Consider the following 27,779-nt stretch of genomic DNA (forward strand, 5'->3'; position numbering starts at 1 on the left):
ATTACCACTTTAGTCTGTTATCTAAAATTAGCATCTTCAACTAAGTAAAAAAAAAAAACTTTTTATTTTTTATCTAGTTCGTTTACTTGGAAGGCTCAATCGTGTTCACTTTAAGAAGCCGGTAGTTCGTTGTTCATTGTTTGTAACAAAATTTACTTAATTTTATGTCTAGGGTAGATGTACCAATTACGGTTATACGTTATACGCTATACGTGGGAATTACTTAGGTCATAATTGGAACACACCAAAATAGGAACGTGTTGTCATAACTGGTACACCTACTCTAGTAGGAGTTGGGCCGAATACTCGTGGCTTACCCGAGGTTAGATGGGTAGATTTTCGAAGGATAGGATAAGGGGTGAAGAGGGGGGGGGGGTAGAGTTTCGCTGTCTCGTCATAGGGATGTTGCCAGTATAAACGGTAGTGCAGTTCTAGATTCGTCTGGAGTTCGACTGGCTATGGTGACCAGTGAACGACGATGAGACTCATCGAGACGGGGGACGAGGCAAACAAAATTTAATGGATGTCTGTACCTTTTTCTGTAACGGCTTGCTAAAAAAAAAGTTTAAAATATGACCATTGCCATTTTTGAGGTGCCAATTTTCCCGGAAAACATAAGTTAATCTTTTAGGATTTCCCGAACAACAATATCCTTATCAAATCCATTACTCGATAACCAATCATACAAACAAGTGAGCGAAATTCCTATACGCGCATGGATGATTTTTTTTCAAAATAATTTCTTGTATACTGCATAAGAATCCAACATATCGATATTGGTGTTTTACATGACTATGCCTATGTCATCTTGTGTGTTTATAATTGTATTTGAAAAATTTCTGTTCTAAATTTAACATCAAATTTCTATAATTTTGATGCGATATTGTTATCAGCAGAGACGATGTTTTATAAGAGACTAGCTGAGTGTGCCCGGTCTTACTCGGGATTCAATATTAGCTTGAGTTTATGCGCCGATTTAAAAAAAGCACGCTATATTGTACGTAGCCCCCCCCCTATTATCTAAGGGATTACCCCCTATGATTATCTCCTTATACCCCCACACTCGCCCCCACATGCCTAATTTGGTTCCATTTGCTTGATTAGTTCTCGAGTTATGCAGAAATTTCTGTTTCATTTGTATGGGAGCTCCCCCTTACAGAAGGGGGAGGGGTCTCGAACCATCATAAGAACCTTCCACGGCCCCAAAAACCCCTGTATACAAATTTTCACGCCATTCGGTTCAGTAGTTTCCGAGTCTATAAGGGTCAGACAGACAGACAGACAGACAGACAGACAGAAATTCATTTTTATATATATAGAAGAAGAAGAAGATAGAAGATGTGCGAAGAGCTAAAAGTAAATCTGGTTGCATGGCCATCTAAGCTATTTTGTCTGCTAGGTTTGGCAGCCCACCATTTTGTGTCTACTTCGAGTGACTTTTAATATGAGCGAATACTTTTTTGATCGTTTCGGTAGTATCGTTGAATACCGATACTACCGAAACGATCAAAAAAGTATTCGCTCATATTAAAAGTCACTAGTATTAGAAAGTATTTGAATAATCAATTTTTGACAACACAGAGTGAAATCTAATATACCATATTGGAGCGGATATTTTACAGAGCGTTGCTCAAAATTATGCAATCTGCGGTTCATGCTTCCTACCCTGTATGAATGAAATCTCGATTATTTTTTTTCGAAGGGACGTATCTGCTTTTGTAAACAATGCATTTGCTCGTTGATTTGGCTTAACTGGTAGCTCACTACCTGATAGTGGTGTTAGTATGCATGGTTGAGCTACCAGTTACGCCGACCGACGAACAAAAGCATTGTTTACAAAAGCAGATACGTCCATTTAAAAAAATAATCGAGAAGCAATTCATTTGTGAATAAAAAGCGGCTTTGTAATTTATCATAAATATTTGCTTTTTGGCATTGATGTAAATAACAATGCATATCAAAAGATTTAACTTGTGTTTCATTTGTATTACATAAGTCAAATAATATCCAATTGCACTTTTCATACGCAACCATAATGAAATCGTTATGCATATGTTGCCTAACGACGTGTTTCGGGTATCATTCAAACCATTTGTATAATAGTTCATTAATTTGGGTTATCATTCGTTTATGGTATTTTTTTTTATTAGGAAAACTAAATTTTAATTATTTGAATCTCAAAAATTAAATTTTAACCGCCATCTCAATACTCCTCACGCTTTTCCTCGTGAAGCGCTCGTGTTTATTTACATTGCTCGATTGGAACCGCGTTTGACGGTTCGATTTGAACTTTTGGCTTCAGTCTTCGCGCGTCTCTTATTAATCATCGTCTCTGGTTATCAGCACACACGGCGAATGAGAACAACCCAAATTTGAGTTTAGTTCACTCATAATCGCCAAAAGTGCAGGAACTCAGCGATGAGTAAATTTGCCTCATGTTTTTCCAGGTTTTTCCTAGATTTTCCAGGGGAAAAATCCCGAATTTGAGAAAAGTAAAGATACGATTCACTCAGTCTATTGGTACTACTTCGAGTCTGAATAAAATTTTCATCAATTTACTCATTTTCCGGCAGATTTTTTAGGCTTTCCACAGGAAACCATGAGACAAATTTTACTCATCGCTGAGTTCCGGCACTTTTGGCGATTATGAGTGAAGTAAACTCAAATTTGGGTCGTTATCATTCGCCGTGCAGACATTTTTTTTGTTATTTACTATACCTGTGTTAAACTAACCTTGGTTAACTGTCTTTATTTTATGATGAGGCTATATGTGTGTGCATGGCACGGTTCGAAAAATTCAAATCTCATGCGTGAGTCTAGTTTTGCCTTGCAAAATTCAACTGCACAAAAATAACCGATGAGTTTTCAAGTTCAAACATACATTGCTACATTGCAACATTCATTGTTATTAATGTTGTTTTTATATCAGTAGATGTAAAACTATCGCAGCATACAGAAGCATGTCCGGAAAGAATAACAATACAATTAGGGGAAACGCTCCTATAGTTGCGGTACGTTAGTAGCGTTAGGCTCCTATCGTTGTGTACGGAGTCTCCATACACAACTATAGGAACCTAACGCTTCTAACGTACCGCAACTATAGGAGTGTTTACCCTACCATAAAATAAAATACAATTACATCACAATCTATTGCCAACAATCGGTCTCATTGTACGTATATTGTACAAGAAATTTTAACATATTGTTATTTCAATAGATTTGCAATACGTCCTATATAGTAAAAAATTTCAACAATAGAACAACAATACCATTAATGATAAATAGCTCATCTTCGTTCGGGAAAAAAGTGATTTTTCCTATGGTTAAGATACATAACAACCCCCTTGCTCTATTGTAGATTTACCCATTTACCATAGAGTATATAGTGAAAACAATATATTCTATGGTTATTTTATCGTTGTAAATACAATAAATTATATTTTATGGTAACAATACATTTCATTGTGCCTCTATGGTTCTTTTTTATACGGGTGATCTCAATAGACGTTTGAGTGGATTTTCTAAGAAGCTGGAAAGATTTTTTGGTGTTGTGAGTGTGAGTGCGTGAAAATGCATGAGAATCTCTAGCGTGACATTTGTTTGTCAGAGTCACTCTTTTTCTTCTTCCACACATTTCAAGCTTATTGCATATTGCATATAAACTTATTGCGTGCTCTCAATTTAGTGTTCTTGGTGAAACAGCCTCCCGTCTCATCATTCACTGCCTCATGAGAGTGTGAACAACCGGTGGACACTCGTGTTTATTTCAGTTACCATGAGGACGTAATTTGTGATTAGCCCAGGTCCCCTTTAAATTGTATCATTATTTGCGTACGGCCCTTATATTTGAAATGACATTTCACATTCATCTAGTGGTGGCCAATTTTCATTCGAATAATCGATTAACGATTAACGAACCGAAAATTAAAATATTTATAATCGGTTATATCATGCCGATATAAGCATTAACATCTCCAGAGGATCATCACCGATCGTTTCAAACATGTGCTGCACTCTCATTGGTGAAAAAATGGCAGCAAAGCGAACAAAAAATAACACTAGTTTACAAAACAACATAAAAAGTGTGAACTTTAGTGGTTGACCAACGTTTCTAATGCAAAATCCTACGCTGAATTCAATGCCATGGTCAGAAAAAATTAAAGTAGAGCAATTTTTGAGATATACAAAAATTTTGATTTTTTTAATTTTGGTCAAAAGTACGATTATTAAAATGTCAATATCTTTGGAACTAGTGCACCAATTTTAAATCTTTTTTTTATGAAAGTGAAGCTAAATAAATTTGCTATCGTTCAATAGAATTTTATGTCTTAATTAAAAATTTAATTTTGAAGTCATTTAAAAATTTACAGCATTTTTTTTTATTTTTCCTGCGAATTTTTCATAAAAATCTTGTTTTAATCAACATTTTTAATGGGATAAAAAGATTTAAAAAATCATTCCATAATTTATTCTTAAAGTCCATTAAAAACTGGAGAAAATGAGCCTTTAATGGATGAAATCGGTTGGAAATTGTCGAAGTTATGAAATTTTTTGTAAAATCATGGAAATTGAATGTTCCAAGATTGGCCGTTGTCCCGCTCCTAGGTTCATGCACCACTTCCAGTAAGCCTTTCTGCGGACGTGTACGCATACGGTGCATTTCACTAACACTACCAGCTGTCACGCAAAATTAAATGGGATATTTTCAACAATATAATTTACGCTAGTGTTTGTGAGACCGCTCGGCGAGAACCTAACGCAACCAACTCATTTTGACAGCTTTCTTTCTTTAACATTGCTTAACGATGTATACGACAAAACGTGAATTCAAGTGTAAAAATGATCCTCAAAAGTTTTGTTACGCGTGTGGCAACTATATATTTACAAAATCGGTCAATTTCACTGCTTCGTTGCAAACTGCATACAGGCTTTATTTTAAAATTGATCCTGGAGACTTTGACGAACCGTGGATTCCAAAAGTATTATGTAGTTCGTGCAAAACGTGCTTGGCTAGGTGGATGTCAGGCGCAAGGTAAATTGATTTTTTGAATAACTTTCATACAAACAATTTATGTACAGCATGGTAGTGCTTTGTTCTTTCCAGATCGACATTATCTTACTTCATCTATTTTTGATAAGTGTTAATGTCTTACTTACTAACTCACTTATTTGTTATCTGTCAGTCGCTATTTGTCCTTTGACATGCCCACCATATGGCGTTGACCGTTTTGTCATGCAACGGATTGTTATTTCTGCTTGACAAAAGTTAAGCAACAAGGACGTCACAAAACAGTTGAGTATCCACAAGTGGCTTCTATGACAAAACCTGTTCCACATTCAAGTTCGGTCCCGTATGCTGTTTATCTAAAGCGGAAACGAGCGCCCTCTGTTGAATCGACCGTTACAAAAAGTGAGGAGGAATTCAAGGAGGAATGTGAGGAAGACTTCGAGGTGGAATTGGAAAGAAACCCAAAACTGTTTACACAATCCGAATTTAATGATTTGGTGCGAGATCTCGACTTATCGAAGGAAAAATCCGAATTGCTGGCATCACGCTTGAAAGAACACAACATGCTGAGCAAGGAGGTCAAAATTTCTTGTCACAGGAATCGTCACAAGAAATTTGACAAATATTATTCTACAAAGGACAAGGCATGTTTTTGCCATGACGTAAACGGCTTGTTTGAAGAGTTTGGTGAGCCATATGATCCAGCTGAATGGCGTTTATTCATCGATAGCAGCAAGTTGAGCTTGAAAGCCGTTTGACTGCATCAAGAGAATGAGAAACCTTCTATTCCATTAGCTCATGCCGTTAATATGAAGGAAACGTATGAATCAATGGCTCTATTGCTCAACTTGATAAATTACAAACAACACAATTGGAAAATTTGTTCCGATCTTAAAGTGGTTGCCATGTTGACTGGATTGCAACAGGGATACACAAAATATATGTGTTTATTGTGTAAATGGGACAGTCGAGCTCGTAAGGAACACTACGTCCAAAAAGATTGGCCAAAACGGGATAATTTCACAATTGGTAAAGACAACGTTAAAAATGATCCTCTTGTGGTAAAAGAACGCATTATACTTCCACCACTACATATAAAACTTAGGCTATTCAAAAATTTCGTCAAAGCGTTGCAAAAAGAAGGGCCGGCATTCCAGTACTTGAAATCAGTATTTCCAAATTTATCTGACGCAAAGATAAAGGAAGGTGTATTTGTTGGCCCACAGATCAAAAAACTGCTCAATGATTCCGCATTCAATACAGTTTTGACACCAGATGAGGAAGAAGCGTGGAAATCGTTCCAGCGTGTTGTCACAACCTTTTTAGGAAATTTCAGAAGCCCAGATTATGAGGAAGCCGTCGATGAATTGCTCAAAAATTATGAGAAAATAGGTATAAATCAAAAATATTGTGTTTGTTACATATAATTAATTTCAAATCCTTTTATTTCACTGAACACAGGTGTGAATATGTCTTTGAAGATACATTTCCTACATTCTCACATGGATTTTTTCCCGGAAAATCTTGGTGACGAGAGTGATGAGCACGGCGAACGTTTTCACCAACAAATGAAGATGATGGAACGTCGTTACCAAGGGTTTTGGGATGAAGCAATGATGGGTGACTATTGTTGGTTTCTGATTCGAGAAACAAGTTCAAAACATCGAAGACAAAGTCATTCGATTCTCAATCATTTTTAATAAAACTTAAATAAATTTCTTTTGTATCAACTCGGTTTTAAATCCTGATATGCCTTAATCAAATTGATATGTAGAGAAAAGAATCTTCCATGAAAACTTTACATGCGATTTGGATGCTTACAACGACACCTAGAAAAGGAACTCTAAAGCTGTTGTATTTCAGCAACATTTTTAAGTGTTTTACAAAAATGCTCATAACTTCGACAATTTTCAACCGATTTCATCCATTAAAGGCTTATTTTCTCCGGTTTTAAATGGACTTTAAGAATAAATTATGGAATGATTTTTTGAATCTTTTTATCCCATTAAAAATGTTGATTAAAACAAGATTTTTATGGAAAATTCGCAGGAAAAATAAAAAAAAAATGCTGTAAATTTTTAAATGACTTCAAACTTAAATTTTTAATTAAGACATAGTATTCTAGTGAACGATAGCAAATTTATTTAGCTTCACTTTCATAAAAAAAGATTTAAAATTGGTGCACTAGTTCCAAAGATATTAACATTTTAATAATCGTACTTTTGTCCAAAATTCAAAAAATCAAAATTTTTGTATATCTCAAAAATGGCTCTACTTTAATTTTTTCTGACCACGGCATTGAATTCAGCGTAGGATTTTGCATTGGAAATGATCATCACCTTACCGAGTTCAAAAATGCTGTAAACTAGTGTAATCGATTAGTTGTTAATCGAGTAATTAAAAAATAGGACATCTCTGATTTTGATGTGATTGTTTTGAAAAAAAATGAGGGCAAAATTTCATCTCTACCGAGGGGGCAGCAAAACCACAAAATTACCTTGAATACGGGGGGTATTCATTGTATGAAAGGGACCGTGAAAGAGAACACTAAAATAGAAAGTTCTTCTTCCGTCAGTTTCATCTTAGTATTCATCTTTGGTGTGAATGATTGATAAGTAAACAAGTCACTGACAGCAGAACACTCAGTCAGTGGCTCATTCAGCACATTTATTCTTCCGTGATGGTAACCAATCCTTGTTCTGAGTGACTGAGCATATATTTTCTATGTAAAAATGCCTCAATTAGGTTCTGCAGCGTGACGTCACGAATGAACTCAGTCTTAATCGACTAAATCTTTTTGACAGTTCAGTGGAACTGTTTTCAAGCACTTAGTCGTTTTTTTTCGAATTTTTGTTTTAATTTCCGAATTTTAACTTGAAAATTGTTGATGAACAGGCTCGTGAAAGGATGTTGCTCGTGGACAGTGCAGAAGTGTGGTTTACATCTCACTGAAAAATTATCGAGAAAATCTACCCAAGAAAAAATCGACTAAGTCCACGTAAACGGTACCACTGAACTGTCATCAGATTGAGGTTAACCTCGACAATGCAAAACCTAATTCTCGCCTAACTTTTCAAAAGGTCCTATCTAATATTTCACTCTTTTCGAGAAAAACGAGGTTGAAGATTGACAAAATCTTTTTTGATACTAATTTAAACCAAATCAACTTTTGACAATTTTAAGACCTTTAATAGTAAAATGCGATAGTAAAATTGAAATTCAGGTAATAGTCTACCCGTTTCACACCTTTTTTTCTATGAAAACGTGAAAAATGTCACATAGGACAGCTTTCTTTTGTCAGGTGTACATTGGACATGTTATATAGGACGTGTTGTTATAATCACAGTTACAGATGTCGTTTATGTTTTCAACATTATATGTATGTTTTTAAGCATTATGAGTGCATAATTTAAGTTATACGAGTTAAACGATCAATATGAGTATTGGGCAATGCATTAACTTTTTTCAACAGTACATCGCAACACTGCCCACAGATTGTTTTGGTCGATCGGTGGTGGTCGCGTGAGCTGCTTTTTATTTGATAACAGTGTTATTTTAGGGGCTATTCATTAACTACGATGACATTTTTTTGGGATTCTTGACCTGCGTAGACAATTGTCAATACAAAAAATTTTAAAATTTGTATAGGCCATGGCTAATTGTCAACCCCCCCCCCCCCCCCTAAACTGTCTACGTAGTTTATGAACAGCCTCTTATGTGATGAATTGTGGATGTTACTCCTTTCTGCTGGCTTAACGTTTCAGCCACGGCTAGAATAAATACATTAACATTAATGTTTTCTGAATCTATCTAATCGCAAACAAAATTTATCTTCAGTACTCACCAAGAAGCAAATCAATCATGTGTAATGCCCCGTCAGACATGGCTAGTTGAACGCTTCACCGAATTAATGGAATTAATTTAATTACAGCCGTTGCCTGCGTTGGACTTAAAGGTTATTGCGTGTCCCTACGCGTAAAAAAAGAACCATTGAGGTACAATGAAATGTATTGTAACCATACAATAGAATTTATTGCTTTTACAATAAATCGTATTGTCCTCAACTATAGAATGACCATAGGATTTATTGTTTCCACAATAGGATCTATGGTAAATTGGACAATCTACAATAGGAAAAGGGGGTTGTTATGTATCTTAACCATACAAAAAATCACTTTTTCCCGAACAAACTTGAGCCATTTATCATTAATTTTATTGTTTTTCTATTGTTGAAAATTCATACTATATGGGACGTATCGTAGATCTATTGTAATAACAATATTTTAAATTTACTTGTTTAATATACATAAATAAGACCGATTGTTGGAAATAGATTTGGTTGTGAATGTGTAATATTTTATGGTAATTTTATGGTTATTTTATTCCGGGTAGCGCTTCACCGAATAAAGGAATTACCGGACCGCTATTCGATTTCGGAAATTAGATTTTCACGCGGAAACAGTAGAAAAATGCTTGACATGAAAATTTTGATGTGCACAATCACATTGTTTTGGGTTGTTTGAACATTTTAGACGTTTGACTCGTATAAACACAAAGGACCGAAGTAGAGACCTACATTGTTTTGGTTTTTCTGATACTTCAGACGTTTGTCTTGATGAACATAGCCAAATGTCTTATGTAACAGTGAAACATCGTTAATGCTAATTTGGACTTCAGACGTTTTGTTAATTTCTAATTTTCTCAATTCAATTGACATTAATCTGAATGTGTGTGTGTGTGTGCATAATAAGAACATTGATAAGATACAAATGTTACAATGTGCATTTATAAACTCGATTTGTTTACATTTGTTACTTAGGACCTTTTGAAAAGTTAGGTGAGAATAACATGCTGTGTGAGCGAATGTACACTCAAAAAATATTCAAATCTAAATAGTATAAAAGCTACGCTAAATCGCAACTCTCCTGACCGACGCATAGGTCGGTATAAAGAGAGAGAATACGAACTTAGTATAAAAATCATTTATACATGGTATAGTATAATTTGGGATTATTGGTTGAATGTATAATGTTGGAATATTCGGGAGAATGTATTTAGATGCTGTCAGTTCTTATCAGTGGTATTTTTCATGGACATAGAATAAAATATTAATAAAAGTCAAATAAATTTTATTAGCTAAGACAAAACGAACTTCATATCACGAATCCAGAACCTGCAAGCAGCATATTTTTGAACCGATTGCATCATAGTCGTGCATAGGCCTCAGGGGTAAATGATTTCCGCACCGGCCATCAAGAGTATATGATTTCCTTTCAGTGGTTCCAACAGAACAGGTTCGCTATTTCGTCTTCTATGGTTGAGGGAACAATTGATGAGTACTTTCAACTCGACATTCAAATTGGCCTGCCCTGGATTTAGAAGTGGAATGAATAGGTGAATGATTTTATTTGTTTAGGTTACTTACTGGTGCTACTTTAATTTTCACTGATTTTAGTTCGCTGGGATAAATTTCTTTCCTTCAATTTTTAAGCTCCGGAATTCTATATTACACACTTAAATTTTTTCGCCGAGATTCCAACAGCCGAGTAGTTCTGCAATTTATATTGCTGAAACTCAGTAAAACAATTGCAGAGACTCAGCTATCAAATAACATTTTGCTGAAATATCAGCTAACAAACAGATATTTTGCGTAGATATCAGCAAAAGTAAATGCCGAGGAAATCGGCTTTTGGAGATTTTACCGAGCTAGATTAAGTGTGTACTTCTGGAGCTTTGTCATCAGACTATACCTAGTAACTTCTGCACGCAATCCGGTATCTGTCGATTGATGATGCCGTTTGATAATGGTGATATTCATCGAGATCAGTAAACGACCTCTCATCAAGTCTCCGCGAACAAACTGTGAGATGATCCTGAAGCACACAACATTCTAGCCATCGGAAGAAATCCACAGTGGAATCGGTGTTCCCCAGTATCAATTATGACTGATGATCCAAACACGAGCATCAACGGTCTCTTAGTCGGGTGATTTCTCCGAATCCCAATCACTCAGCACTTTCCGCACGCGAGGGGATTGATGGACTCATCCGTCCGATGAAACCGATGAAATCTCCTACATCACTTCGAATTATCTTCCACTGCTTTGTTGTCAGCGGTATATACTGAATGAATTTTTCGCTGGTATTCAGACTTAGTATAATTTTGAAAAAAATAATATTTGAATCAATGTATATATATTGATTAATCATGAATTCAATAAATTTTAATCATTCTTAGATTAGTAATATTTTTGAGTGTAAGCAGTGTGAGTCGCCTGTTCGTGAGTGACTGAATGTTTTTGTTGGCTCTTTCATTGCCTTGTCCTTTACCGTTCGGTACAAATAGTCTGGATTGAATAGTGCAGTGCTTTCACATTCAGCCTAAGCAGTTAATAATTTTAAGCTCTGATCAGTGTAATTTTGTGGCACGTACAATCATACTTAATGCCCAGTGAAGTCGAGAAATTTTCCAACCCGAAAAATTCCTAGACCGGACTGGGATCGAACCCAGCTACCTCCAGGAAGGTCTTGCCTTGTAGCTGCGGCTAAACCGACTGAACTAAGGGAGGCTCTGTCAAAGTTGCACACGAGTTTATTCTCTTAGGAAGGCTCATTGAATGAGTTTTGAGAATGATTTTCCGAACACTGTTAACCTTGTATTTTGTATGTTGGATTTCAAGAACAAAACATTTCAAATTCCTAAAAAAAGTGTTTTTCTTTTATGAAACAAAGCGTATATTGGGTATGGGGGTCATGACTTTTTTCTCTGTCGCAAAACACGTGCAGCTAGAGGAAAAGGTTGGCAGAGAATAGTTGAGGCTTGCTTACAAACACCACATAATGGAATTTTTGATGACTGCAGCATGGGACTTTTTATTTAGCTCGTCTGGTCCAACAATTTCTTTATTCACTAGGTTTCAGAAGGCTTGGCCAACGTTTAATCAACAATTTTCTGATAAAAATATTAATCAGAACCTTATCTACCAGCTAAGAGATGATGAAAGGACAGTTATTTTGCAATTCGTTAATGAGCAACACCGTTTAAGCTAGCTGCGAGACGATTACAAAGAGCTGTTAGTTCTCAGTCAATTCGATTTCCCAGGAGCCAAGCACGATGTATGGCAAAAGCTATATATTTTTTGAAAATTTGGCTTTTTCGAGAGCAATTATTTATAAGTGTCACTGAATAAAAGGGTATTTACTCGATGTGTCTTTTCGTTTTACGTTTGGACAGCTCCTTCAGCCCGTACAGCAGCCAGCAATGATTTACGATTGCTGAGTTATAGCGAGCGGTGTGAAGGTGACGGAGAAAATATTTATTATGCAACAGCTCTGAAGTTTTCAAATCATTTGTGGTACCCGTCGGAACAAAACGTGGCGATGTCTTTATTTGACAACACATTGCCTGCAAAAAAAATAAATAAAAAATAACAATTCTAGCTATGCCAAGCAAAAAAGGCGTGAAATTCAGCTAAAGTCAATTGAAACTTTTGGTTCCATGGAACTGCAGGGCTGGTTTACGCAGTATTCTGCCTCATTTTTTAAAGTTACTGGGATTTCTACAAACTGCTTGAAAGAGGATCCAGAAACCTGGGAAAATTTGAAGGAGTAGAAATATGGTAGAAATCTCGCGTAACATTTGAAAAGGGCTTATCCTCGTTGATCGATTCTCTTCATCGAGTTTCTCTTTGGTTTACCACGGCAACATAAACGAATTTCTCGCTAAGCTCGCAGCACATTTCGACAGAAGATGATGTTAGCCTGCGCCTGAAACAACACACTGAATGAGAAATTCATTTGCAGTCGGGTTATTCGCGAAAGAGAAAATCGACGAAGAGAATCGATCAACAATCATTGGCCCTTTTCTCGTGTTGCGCGAGAAATCATATTGAAAAAATACTTGTAATAAATGATTGCGCAGAACATTGCCCTCATCCAAAATTATGGCGGCAAAATAACAAAAAATGAAGACCAGCTTCAAGATTTCCTGCAAGTAGAGGCAAATCATCGTCTCCAGTTCCCAAATCCAAACAGCAAAACTTTTTGGAAAGATCAATTTTATTCATTTGACAACATACTTTGCTTTCAATATATCTTATTTTGTATAACTGTTTGATTTTTTTTTTAAATAAATGTTGTGAAATATGTAAATCGAAAAAAATGTTAATCGATCAATTGAGATATGCAGTGTTGGAAAAGTTCGCGATATTTCACGAAGTTCTCCAAGGGAAAAGTTCGCGAGTCATAGTGATTTTTTGCGAACTTTTCCATCACTGGAGATGTGTTTTGATAAATCATCAGTATCCTTGTAATGAATTGAATACATGTTTCTTAGTCGATATTAAATTAAACTGCAATAACAGTAATCTTCCATAATATTGAACACCTATTATACCGATTAAACCTCCATGCTACATCTCTCCCTTTAACAACCCCATCTCCTACACAGAAAAAATCTGATTTTTTTTAATTATTATTATAGTCACTTTAACGCTCTTGGGTCCTTCGTTACTTGTCCGGGGATGAGATTTGAACTCGTGACTTTGGCGTGAGAGGTATGGATGCTAATAACTACGCCACTACTTCGTTTAATTTTGAGCTATACTTGGCATAAACAGCGAAATCGTTTACAAGTTTGCATTCAATATTGCTAGTTTATGCGATGTTGCGCCTAAATTTACATAAAATATCGTGTAAATTTATGCCAAATCTAGCGTTAATTTTATGTGCGCTATATCTCATAGAAATTTACATGGATTTTTCGAACGGTGTATGTTGTTACTGCTCAGCTTCTGGTGCTGTAACGACGAGTATGGTTCCACTCTAAAAGATTGTAAATTGTAATCTACGAGTACTACTTTAAATTAGCCTGGGCCCCCTATTCGGGGGCCCTCTTTCAGCACCTTAACACACCACAATGGCCAACATATACAACCAATAAACCCCCCCCCCCCCCCCTCCCCAACCCCACCCACCATAATGCGTCATCCTAACTGTACCAAACAATGTACAGCACAAATTTACTTTTCTGAGCATACTGGATAATCAAAATGCATGAATGGATGAATTTCACATTACTGTGCCAGGCCCTTTCCTTGTATCAGTCAGACATCACTTCAAAACATGCTAATACTTTTTTCAGATCAACTCGGATCGTCTTTTATTTATCTGATTACTTAAAACTAAAACTTGTTTTATCCAAACCTCATATTCAATTACTAAACCCATATTTGGATATAGTTAAATCCAATTTATGACAAACATCATTGAAGGAACGCACGCAGGAATTGTACCAGTTATTGAATCCCAAGTTAGTTCTGTTAGAATTAGGTTGGACATCATTTCCTCTTCCATCATATGAAGCACGCTGCATGCTTATAAACATACAAACATTAAAAGAGCGTCATGAATATGCAATGGTTTCATTTGTGTAGTAGACATCCCCAAATCTTGAACACGAATTTACTACATCAGCAGAAACGTGTCGTACCAGCATACTAATTCATCAGAATTACAGTTCGACTTGTGAATCCGTAATATGACCGATTCACACGGTAAATACAGCACAGACTTAAGCCAGGCTTCGAGGCTCTAATCTGCATATACAGCATAAGCTGTATTTGCACTTTCATTGTCTTTATATAACATACATACTAGCTGACTCCAAACCTAAAAACCTAATAATAAACACTCTCAGTTGAATCGTCAAAGCGCTCGGTAGTTTTATCCGAAAGTCATGGTGCTCAGGTCCGAACGTATCATTTGTAAACGATATAAACAGAATTTTTATCAAAATTAAATTTCCATGCACCTACTCGGCAACTCCGAAATCAAAATTTATTTGCCATAAAACATCATCGCATGATGGCTTCTTACAATCAATACTGCGAAATCATTGACTTTACAATGTCTCGGCATAAACTTAAACAATATGATTACTCCATAAGGTATAATAGCTCATAAAAAATAGGAAAGTTGACACTGCTTAATTTTTATTGAAGACAAAATTATTATTATTATTATTATAATTATTATTATTATTATTTTTATTATTATTATAGTCACTTTAACACTCTTGGGTCATTCGTGACTTGTCCGGGGGTGAGATTTGAACTCGTGACTTTGGCGTGAGAGGTATGGATGTTAGCCACTACGCCGGAGTCGCCCCCCTTAAAGACAAAAATTATACTTTTAACCTATTTTCCAAAGTTGACGAAATAAATATATAAATTTTAGAAAACAAAACTGTATTTGAATATGTAGGGGAAATGCAGGTAATGTCAGCCTAAGTGTCCCTAATTTGGGCCCATACATAAATTCAGCAATCGACTAAATTTTCAATAGCAACCAAAAATATCCATTAGTAACGTCCCAATACCGCGTTAATCTAGATAAAATTGATAAATAGCAGATTTTTAGCGATGGGCCCAATCTTAGATCCATAGGCCAACATTAGAGACATTTCCCCTACTAGTCTACTTTGGTTGACGAAATAAATAAATAAATAAATAAATGGTGAATTGACAGCAACGGCGTACGATCTTCGACAAAGTAGTTGGGCATAAAATTTCCTATGAGAATCTCAGGAAGTGTTAAGACATGGTGTTTCTCCATACATTTTGCTGATTTTTCCCATACAAACATCAACCCGCTTGAGAAATGGATAATTATTGACCGATATCGCTCAAATTTGGACCAGAGCCTGAGTTTGGCATAAGAAACCAGTGGCTCCACGCTATGTCTGAAGGCACTTATTATGCAAGTTGCATGTACCTCCGATTTTTTTTCACAGGAAGTTAATATTGATGATAACAATCAAATCTGTGAAAGACTTAAAATATTTCATCTTGGGTTTTTTGAGAAAAAGTGTTTTGAAGTTGACATCAGGCATGGAAAATCATTTACATTAATTTCGTGCATTCATTTACATTTATTTGCCAATAACTTTTTTCATTAACCAAAAATAATGTATGCGATATTTGTAGGTCTTAATATTGGCTACAACTTTTGTGAACATCTCAAATCTGTATCTCTTATGCATGACGAACTAGAGAGATCAGTGTTTTTCAAAGAATGTAAATTATTGACTGCAAAACAATATTGGGTTCTGCTCGCTCTAGTTCATCATGCACTAGAGATACAGACTTGGGATATTCACAAACGTTTTAGCCAATATCATGACGTATAAAAACATGACACATCTATTTTACGAAATTCTGTTGATACTCAAAGTTAAAAGCAAATAAATGTAAAGAATTGCACAAAATTAATTTAAATGATTTTCCATACCTTCTGCCTTTGATGGAGGTGTATAACAAATATTAACGATACAAAACTATTCTCTGACTATACAAATCAATTTTAAATTGCTTCACAAGTGGATTCAAGTAGTTAATTTTCCGTTTAAGAGTTCTATTTGTTGTTGTTGTTCTCAAGTAACAACCATCTTGACTCTGACCACTTTGCGTAAGATCTATTAAAGTTGTCTCCTAGATCAACAATTATTAGCATTTTTCATCCCTCATAAGTGTAAAAGAGATAACAATGGGCATGATAGTCAAAGACAGCCATGTAATCTAAGTAAGCATTGATTTTTTGTCACGTGTAAATATTGAGGTCTATCGTCTGTGATATTTTCGTATCGTTAAGCAAATCCGCAAAAATGAAGAAATCTCACGAGGAAAATAGAGAGAAAGTGTGCCTTTTGTGCTTCGGAAAAGCGATTCCATCCAAAAAAATTCACGCTACTTTATTAGGGACGATCGTTGGAAGATTTTTACCGGACTTCAATGTAGAAGACGAAAGGTATCCGAAAGTTTTGTGCCACGCATGCTACATTGCCGTTTACCGGTGTAAGAAAGGTGAGCCGTTCAAGAAAATTGAGGTTCACGTGTATCTAAAAGTAAAGATACGTACAAGAAGTTCAAACCATATTGAGTGTGACCTCTGTCGAGTTGCGCAATTAAAATGTGTAGATATGTGCAAGAAAAAGGTATCGCTGAAAAAGAAAAAAAGTTATATTAAAATCTGCAAAGCATGTTTGACGCAAGTTTCCCCGGGGAAACGACACACATGTAGTGAAACCCGGAAACTGCAAAATCTCTCCGAATTAGCGGACGAAAGTAAGGACCATTTTATTGCCAAAACCATTAGACAGGTAGCTGACAAAAAACTAACGGAAGTTAGTTTTTCGAACGTCTCAGGAAAACCAACGCATTTCAATTTAAAGCAAACGGGAAAAAAAATCACAGTTCTCTCACGAAGATTTACTCAATATTAAAACGGACTTAAATCTGAGTATTAATAAGGTCAGTATATAACAGTATGTTATCTGGTTCGTCTAAATAAATAATATGATATTACAGACGCTTAAATTGGCTAAGCACATGAGACAGAACGGTCGTCAAATTATCCAGCCTGGTCTCAAATCAGCTATAAGCAACATGTTGTCCGCGCTCGAGGATTTCTTTTCCGTGATGAAGTGCGACATGACTTCATGCAAAGGAAAATCCTTCGCAATAGAGAATCGATCTGTTGTGATGTGTACAAGCGTTGAGGGGTTGATTGAGTACGTCAAAGCTCGACGTAATGCGGGAGAGATCATTTGCAAGATCGGGATCACTTAAAATCATCATGACCCTCGAAGAAGGAATGAGCTCTACCGGACTAAAAGACTCCGGTGTTCGCAAGTGTTTCATTCTTGCCTTGGCTCCAGGAATTCAAGAGAACTACAAAAACATTTCCCTGTTGTGGTTGAGGCTTGGATTACATAAAATAAAAGCAATTGTGACTGGTGAGATTAAGATTTATTTTTTCCCATTATCATTATTCAACTTTTTTTTTTCAGGTGATCTCAAGGTTATCAATATTTTGGCTGGAGTAATGTCAAATAGTGCAACGTTTCCTTGTGCATTTTGCACGGCACGCAAGAGTGATTTAGGAACATGCAATGGCCTTGCACGGACACTTGGTTCCATCAGGACTTTTGCGAACAGTTGGAAAGAATCTGGAGGAATCAACAAAGATTCCAAAAACTTTTTCAACTGTGTAAATCAACCTGTCTTGAACGGTGATGAGGATACAAAGATTCTGGATATTTGTCCACCACCTGCTCTACACCTCTTTTTGGGCCTCATGAACACAGTTTACAACAACGTGGCCGAAAATGAGCCCAATTACGCTTCAAACTGGGCGGCTGCCGCAAATGCAACTCGAAATGCGCAATTTGGATTCGCTGGGCGTCATTGTAGATATTTGCTGGATAAACGCACAGTTTTGATAGGAGGCAATCTAGATCGTCAGGAAAAGGTTTTGGACAACATGCATGCAATGATAAGCCATTGTTTTGGCGAGGAGCTCAATGATGATTTCGAAAAGTCCATTGATCTTTTTTGTGAAAGTTGGCTTACCGCAAACCTTCCAGTAACCCCTAAATTCCATATTGTCAAATTTCACATTAGCGATTTTTGTAAGAAAACAGGAAAAGGATTAGCCAGGTTCACGGAACAAACAACAGAAGCAGTGCATCATGATTTCATCCAAACATGGAGTAACTTTAAAGTGGCGGAGAATCATGTTAAATACGAAGAGAACCTGTTGAAAGCTGTGGTTTCGTATAACAGCGCTCATTTAAAGTAATCTTCATTTATTTGTTGCATCACATTTGCTTAACATTTTCATTATATATAGATATAGGTTCTGATAAGAAATTATGGAAATTATTAAAAATAATACAATTTGATAAAAAAATAACTGTTTTAATATTTTACTTATAAATGCAAAATAAAACTATGGGAAAGTCGTGAAACCTTATGGTACCGCCAATACCTTATACTTTTGACTACTTTAATCCACTTTTGAAACAAATCATATTATTATATTATTAATTTGTATTGTCAGAGAATAGTTTTGTATCGTTAATATTTGTTATACACCTTCATTGAAAGCCGAAGGTATGGACAATATTTTACATTAATTCCGTGTATTTATGTACATTTATTTGCTTTTAACTTTGTCTATCAACAGAATTTCGTAAAAAAATTGTGTCACGTTTTTATACGTCATGATATTGACGTTTAAAATTATAAATGTTAAATAATGTATGCAGTTTTTGTAGGTCTTAATATTGGCTACAACTTTTGTGAACATCTCAAGTCTGTATATCTTATACTTGATGAACTAGAGCGAGCAGAGACCAATATTGTTTTTCAGTGAATAATTTACATTCTCTGAAAAACACTGATCTCTCTAGTTCGTCATGCGTAAGAGAAACAGAATTGAGATGTTCACAAAAGTTGTAGCCAATATTAAGACCTACAAAAACTGCATACATTATTTAACAAAATTTGGTTTATGAAAAAAGTTATTGGTAAACAAATTTAAATGAATGCACGAAATTAATGTAAATGATTTTCCATGCCTGATGTCAACTTCAAAACACTTTTTCTCAAAAAACCCAAGATGAAATATTTTAAGTCTTTCACATATTTGATTATTATCATCAATATTAACTTCCTGTGAAAAAAAAATCGGAGGTACATGCAACTTGCATAATAAATGCCTTCAGACATAGCGTGGGCTCCGTGACGCGGAGGATTGTCGAAACAAGCTCAAAATGCTGAGCACTCTACTGCGCACACATGACGAGCTAAAATTGAATACAAATGGTGGAGGCCTTAGTTGCATGGTGTGGGTTCTTCTTTCGTATAAAGTAAGAACGTCAATATCAACAATCTACACCAGAATGTTTTCGGAATACTTTTAAATCTTCTAGATGATGTTTTGATGCCATTTAAACAGGACAATTTCAACTTACAACGGAATAATGTCACAATTTACGTTAGTTTTAAACATGATTTTTAAGGGCGAATATCGACCTTTTGAACTGACCAGCATGTAACACTGATCTGAAATTCTTTGAAAATTGTTGAAGGATCCCGAAACGATGAGTATACAGTACACAATCCACATTTAGTGATTGCTTACTTCAGCATCGTTGTTAATTTTAAAAATTTCCTATTTATGACTTGTAAAAAATAGCTTATAAATGTTATTTTGATACCTACTTTTGAAGATTGAATGTAATTATTTACCTAAAAAGCCGTTATATAAATACATTTAAAAAATATCAAAACGAAATTAAGCATCTATAAGGCCGTGACAAATTTTTCTCATATAGTTGGAAGGAATGTGTAAAAAATATAAAAGGTTTGAGATGTACTAAATGTCGATACTTTACAAATATTTGTTCAGCGATCACTATTAAAATTCGACTTTTATCAAAAATCTCATCGGGGCTATCTTTAAATCACGGTTTACATGGTTACTGCCATACGAAAGTTTTTTTGTAACACCCTTGTCTATCATTTGAAGGCAAGCCCCCAGGTTTCCAAATGAAGTGTTATTTTGAGCCACCCTAGTATACAGTTGTATACAGCAGTTCCCGGCAAGGTGACAGATAACCTTAGTTTCACGTACCCACTTGCAAATAGTATATGTCGCCACACAACATAAACAAAGGGATTGTCCTACACCGTCGCAATGGCATTTATCTATGGGAATCCAATTTTTTTGTTTCTCCATGTGTGGATGTCAAACAACAGGCAAGAATGCTATGTGATAAGAGCAAATTTATTTATGTTCGTGGTGTAATGAAATAATCCAAACAAATTGAAACCAAATTGAAATTGATGGAGGTTATTCTATTTTATTTTGCTCTTGAATATAATCAGCCTACAGATTTTGCTTTTTCGATCATAGTGGTGCGATAAAGGCTTGCCAAGGGCCGTATGAATAAACAAAAGTTTACTTTCCAGTGTTTCTCTATTCTTGTGTTATTGTGTATTGAGCTTTCATGCAAGACTTCTGAAACTCAAATATTTCAACGTTGGAAGATATTACGAACGGCTTGAAAATAGAATCAATCTGCAGCATTCATCAATATTTTTTTTTAATCTATCAGGACTTATTTTTGAGCAGGATTCAGCAAACAATCATCGCAATATCTTGATAAAATTGTGCATCGATTTTTATTTAAAAATCCAGCTTGAGGAATACCAAAAACTTTTAAAGCATTAAGAATTCCATCCGCAAAAAAACTTACAAATTTGATTATATTTCGCAGTGAGCAGCAGTTTTTTTTTGGGTGATGAGGAACATTTTGTAGATCCATTTAAAATTTAAGAAATAGGGGAAATGGCTCTAATGTTGGCCTATGAATCTAATATTGGGCCCATCGCTAAAAATCTGCTATTTATCAATTGTATCTAGATGAACGCGTCATTGGGACGGTAGTAATGGATATTTTTGGTTGCTATTGAAAATTTAGTCGATTGCTGAATTTATGTATGGGCCCAAATTAGGGCACTGAGGGTGACATTACATACATTTCCTCTACATAAAATTATATGAACTAAATCAAATAAATTTATTTACAATGAGCTTCTAAAACGAATAAATTAAAGTGATAATCTATTGTTACACCCACCCGTATCATTAACGTTATTCCGCACCAAACTTGAAGCCTCAAGAAACAGATGAGTCCATAAATGCGTATGTTCTATTATGGGCATAGTGACAATATAAATGAAGTGATGGTTAATCAGAATTTTCTAGAATATCAGCTGAAATTGAGCTCTGATGATTTTTAATTATTTCATAATTAAAAAAAAAACATTGTTTTGGCTGAAATGAGTATTTGTAACCTTGTACACCGTTGTACCATAGAGGTAACTCTAAGACTAGTAGGTCCCGAAGAAACGTGCTCAACTTTTTGGCTCAGCTCTGGTACTATCTTCGGTCCCAAGCTAATCAATTCACCCCTCGAAACATAGGAAAATCCAGGAACCCTTCATTTTAACTCTCAAACTTTTATAGCGAATCAAAACAAACATAGTGTAGTACTAGAATTTCGACTAGAATGGGGTACGTTAATCGATTTGCTTGAGACCAATAGGTAAGTCAAGTAGTGAGCCAATTTAAAATCGTTAGTATCCACCGGTTGGTTGTACTCTGCTATGCTAGTACCTCAAATTGTACATTTTTCAGTACTAGCTGCGTATAATAAGTACACTCTTAATCGCTGCAAAACCATTCTTTCTTTGTTCATCATCGACGATAATAGCAATAACGTTGATTACACCGAAAGTATCGTTATTCAATTCTCATTTGTTCCAATTACTAATTCGATGACAATCATATATTTTCGTTTTACAAATCAGCTTTGGTTTCAAATTATATTTTTGTGATACAAGTACTGAGGATCCTAGAGTTAGTTCTTTAGTAATAGTTCAACGGAAATTATTGCATTTGCACTATTTTTTTTTCTGTTTTGTGACCGAACATCAGTATTTTGATTTGCGGGCACTATGATAATGCTCGGTGAATTTGGAAAAAAATCAAATAATTTCGTTCAAGAAATATGAAACTTTAAATGAGTATATAATCAGAAAACATCATACGCAATAAGACAACAGCATTGAAATTATGATGGCTTTATCGGCAATACAATTCGTTAGTGATTGTTGAGTGCCTTTTCAAACAGGTGACAAACAAGAATATTGCTTTTTTAATATATTTGGAAAATATGTAACACCTATAAGAGCATAATTGACCGCATGCGGTTGCTACTCTGCTATTGCCAGATCAGCTGTAACTGAAGATAACTAATAGACGATGCTTGGGACTAGATTTCATCTTCAATGTATAAAAACTGGTGATCTCAACCTAGGCAATAACAGCGCCGGCCGTGCCCGGACGCAGGGCAGTCGCTTTGATGGAACCCGTGGAGTCCTCTGCACTTCCCCGAAGAATCACTGGGATGTTGGGTAAGAGGGTTGGGTTTGAAGCAGGGTTCGTTTTGGTAAACGATAAGCTGAATTGATGCCCTAACGATCATATAACGCGAAAGAGCTTGGGGCAAACGAGATCCTTTTTAATCATCGAGTTGCTGTTATAACCATGTAGTCATATTATCAAATAAAATGTGAATGGGCCTGAGACAAGGTTGCAAATACTCATTTCAGCTAAAACAATGTTTTTTTTTATTATGAAATAATTAGGTGCCATGATCATATTTTGAATTGGTACACGAAACGAAAATCAATTATTTTATTCATGTGTTTCACTTATACATTTTTGCCAAAACATCAGCCTTATACATTCCATAAAACAAACCACATAGGTCCAATAAGAATGCATAAAAGGTATGTGTCACCGCTTATACATTTCATTTGACACATGATCTTCATTAACTTTTTACAAGGCGCCTGCTTATTAGTTGACTTATACATTTTATGAATAATCAGCAATAGAAATTTGCCAAAAGGTATAAGGAGATTTCTATCCGTGTAGGATACAAGAAGAGGTTGCAAAGAATGTGTTTGACATATTAAACCTGTTTATTTCACTTCATGAGAGTCTCAATAAGTGATTTTTCACACACTCACTCACTCACTCACTCACTCACTCACTCACTCACTCCATCACTCACTCACACACTCACTCACTCAGCGATCAGCAAATCGATGATTGTGACTCATAGAAAGCAAATTTTACAGGTTTTATGTTTCAAACGCATACTTTGTAACCTCTTCTTGTAAGTTACAAGTAAAACATGCCATCATACCATCTTTTGGTTTTGTTATTCCGAAAAACATTATTTTAGCTGAAATGAGTATTTGCAACCTTGGCCTGAGATTTGACTCAAAATGTTCTGCTCAGTAAGCAAAAACGGTCGTTCTAAGGCCACCGAGCCCCTCATATCACATCATACAGTTACTGAAGTTGTTGTAACCATTCAAACCTAGTACCTACGACGACGACAAGTTTTGCAAAATACACGATAAACAAGTGATTTGACCATAAATCTCTTTAATTTGAAAGTGAGACCGCGTTTTTCTGCTCAGTAATCAAGCACTGCAACCGACGATCTTTCAAATCCGAAAACCAAAAGCTACGAAAAAGTACTGAGACTTTCATTCAGTTCCACTTTCACGCGGTTTGCGTGGTTATGGACGATGAATCATACGTTAAATTTGATTACAAAACTCCTGTGATGGCCGAAGTGTTGACGACACGGATAAGTCGATTTTTACCGAAAAAAAAAATCGGTAAAAAGGCTATGGTTTGGCAAGCCATTTATGAGTGTGGTATGCTTTCCAAACCGTTTGTGACAACGGAGACAATGACAACCGATGTTATCGTGCGTGAGTGTTTAAACAAGCGTCTGTTACCCATGATCCGCAAACACCACGCCTCAGTACTGTTTTGGCCGGATTTGGCGTTGGTTCATTACTACAAGGACACGGTAGCCTGGTATAAATCCAACAAAATCTCAAAGAGATGATTACAAAGTTAGCGACAGACTGGTAAAAGTGTCCGAAATTGTTGGAAAGGCATCTGTGCTGAAGCTAATGAGCAGCGTGAGATCAAAAATCCACCACTTGGCTTACGACTGATCGGATCTTGGGTTTTCTAAGTTTAACTGGAAGAGAGTACTATTGAGAACAGTAAACAGAGTTACGTTATCGTTTTTTTTTTAAATCGTGCATGTAAATTCTAAGACACTCTATAAACAAATGGACATGGCACTCTTCTTAATGCATCAGCATAAAATCTATATTGAACTCTTTGAATCACAACACATTATAAACAACGAAATAATCTTCAAGAATCAAATTTCTGAGAGGGTAGAGAACTACTTCGGCCTAATCGCTCATTTTGGGCCTATCGAGCAGAAAACTTCAAATGATCCAGAAAAGCAGAAAAATCCATGATTTCAGAGTTAGCAAGCCAATTGCGCTTTTGGTACGATACTTTAGTTTATAGGCTACGGAACGAAGTCAATGAGAACGCGTGATATGAAGGTTTGCACCCATTATTCCCAAAAACAAAAGAAGCGCTCCGATCGAATCAATTTGTATCTTCATCCGATAGGCCAAAGTGATTTCATTGGCGTTTCAATGCGTTAGGCGGAGTTTAGAATCCGTAGGCCGAGTTTGACGTCAAGAAGCAGTGTTAGAATTTTGACAATATCTCAACGATTGGTTTCTCTATATCAAATCTTACGGTTCATTGATGAAATAAATAAATTACACTAAATAACTTGAAAAAGATCTCTGAACAATTGTGAGGTTTTGTGAAATAAAATATTGTTCCCTAAATTTACATGAAGCTTCCTAGACTTGTACAAAGATTCTACTTCTTCGCAGAATAGTTTTCATTATTCTTTCAAAACTTTCAGCCGGAGGCATTTTTTAAGATCCCTGAATTTCTACTAAGTTCTTTGAAGATCTACGAAGTTTCTAGAATATCTGAATTTCTATGCTACTCCTGAAGTTTTACGAAGTGCCTTGAAAGTCTATAGTCTGCTAAAATTTGCTATTTTACACCAAAGTCTCATGAAGCTTTACAAGGATCACTGAACTTTTACAAAATTCACTGAACATCTCAGCACTCTTGCGAAGTTCGCTAAATTCATACAAATTTACCATTCCCTGAACTTTTACGACGCATCATAAATACTTTGAACTTCAACTCAATGGTATCAGTTGAAACACTACATAGGGAGTCCTATTTAAAAAAAAATTGAAAATTCAATACGCTTACTAACTAGTGCCAAATCTGGCAAACCAACCCTATATGGACTTCAAACATATTTTTGTCTTGATATATGTTGAAATATTGAATATACTGCAATTACATTTTCAAATATTTTACACATTTTAAAACTATTCAACTTAGTATGAATTTGCAAAATTTGTATTAATTGAAATGAAGTTTTCTAACATCCAAATGTTCTCAACAGTGTGAGAGCTTTGTATGCTTAAGACTCTATTCTTGACCCCCATTAATCAGGGGTACAATGTTTCGACAGAATGCTACTAGCTCAATTATAATATGATAAAACCAACGATTAAAGTACTCATCTTACAAAACCTTTTCTATCAGATAATCAGCCCCACGACCATCCCACCGTATCCCACTACATCGAGGTTCGCTTCATCCCGGCAAATCCTCAAATCACCCCATCACGAAAAGATATCTTCTAGGAATAACTTACAGTAACATGATAGCGGCCTTTGCCTGCAGCAGTGCTTGTCGTAATCCAATGGAAAACGGGATTATCGCCCCGTTGTTGATTGGTGAAGTCCTTCCGAACTGTGACGCCTGGTACCGTGTTCTTGAGCACAAAGCTTCTGATTTAAAAAAAAATGATGTAATCCTGTTGTAAGGTACTCAACGGCCTTGTTTCTTCGCAAATGTACCACTAAGACACAACACAATCAGCCAATTAGTTAATAGCACTACACTTTAAAATCACAAAATTGACTTGAAACTACAAATATACCTAATTATCAAACAATTTCCATTTCACGCATCTTCACTTTGATTCACGTTGAATTAACGAATTTAATTCTCGAAACATCGACAGTTGCTGAGTAACTTATTATAACGATGACTTATTTTCAAGAACAGGGTGCATTCAAAGCAATCTGGATTCCAATAAAACAACTAATTTTCTATTATACTTCTTTCTCACTAGCTATCCAATAAAATGCACCAATATCTACACTAGCATCATATTCCGCTGAGTGTGAGCAATCAGTAGATGGGATGGGTTTATTTCAACAGCAGCAGAAACCCGTAACACTAAGCATTGATTTTCGGTATCCAAAATACCAGGAAAAGGTTTCACCACACCCGGAACAATTCCGTTTCTTATTCCAAATTTACAACTTCAATCCTTGTTGATCACTGCCAAAAAAGTATCACTCCCACTCGATGAAAAAACTAAAATTCGATATCCTCACTATATCCTTGCTGAACTTGCCAAAAAGTTTGGCTCCGCTACGGCTAGCTCACCCCTCGGAACACTTGGATTAATATTTAATTAAGAATTATCAATTTCTATCCTTCGGCTGCGCTGTGTTATGTATCACCTCTTCGCTTCGAGAGCTATTCACTAAGCTTCACGAAAAACATCACTCCCGGAAAAACAAGCATCAAATATAAGTCACCGCATTCACTCACTACCTCGTTTTGCACCATGCAATGCTTCTGCCTTTTCCGTTAGCCGATGATGATGATTGGATTGAATTAGATTGTCCGGAAAGGACCACACTCCAGAATCACTTCCACTCTAGCTTCACTCGTCCTCTTCCGCACCGATCGTATATCTGTATCGATAGAGGTATGGCAATCTCTGTGAAACACTGATTATTATGTATGCAGCAGGGTAGCCAGCCAGCCAGCCAGCCTACAGTGGCAGGAGCGCGACACGTGTAAAAGCCCGACGGACGCAAGCCTCGAGATACCGACAGCACCAAGTCCCGCATGCGAATGACATTCGAGCGCACGGAGAGAGTAGGACGATCCCTGCCAGTATGTCTTCGCAGCATGGCTCCCACGAAGAAGGAAAAGCTCCGAGTATCGACGATGACGGACGTCGAGAACCGATCGGATTCCGAATCTCTTATGCTGCCGGGTGGAGAGAGATTCTGTGGGGTGCACACACACGAACCCAGTGGGAGGAGAAGCTGGCTGATGCAGGCGAACGAAAGCATGTTTAAAATGTTGGAGCACGATTATGCTGGCAGTTTTCTGCGGAATGCACGAGGTTCGGATGATAGCATGGGAAATATTGGATTACGGTGGCTTTCCTGCGTAATTGTGCGCCTGCTAAAAGTGAATCCAAAGATCCTTCTTCGGAGAACTTTGCTTGGTAACGAATGACCAACATCAGTTTTAATAAAAAAGGAATCTGCTTTTTC

General features: G+C 36.1%; 1 protein-coding gene across 6 annotated transcripts in view; it reads right to left on the reverse strand.

Annotated features, from left to right (window-relative positions):
- The window catches only part of nolo (no long nerve cord), a 777,697-nt gene extending 750,378 nt beyond the window's left edge, over nucleotides 1–27,319 (reverse strand). For 5 of the 6 annotated variants that reach the window (XR_010518214.1, XM_065229034.1, XM_065229035.1 and 2 more), the window contains exon 1: nucleotides 26,069–27,319. The gene's annotated coding sequence lies outside the window, so the exon portion shown is untranslated. The remainder of the gene's footprint in view (nucleotides 1–26,068) is intronic. The other variant, XM_065229032.1, reaches the window with a different exon arrangement.
- Nucleotides 27,320–27,779: the final 460 nt, after the last annotated feature.

Source organism: Ochlerotatus camptorhynchus, unplaced genomic scaffold (genome assembly GCF_037179485.1).
Source record: "Ochlerotatus camptorhynchus isolate MF236.1 unplaced genomic scaffold, CSIRO-AGI_Acam_v1.1 ptg000306l, whole genome shotgun sequence".
NCBI classification, from domain to species: domain Eukaryota; kingdom Metazoa; phylum Arthropoda; class Insecta; order Diptera; family Culicidae; genus Ochlerotatus; species Ochlerotatus camptorhynchus.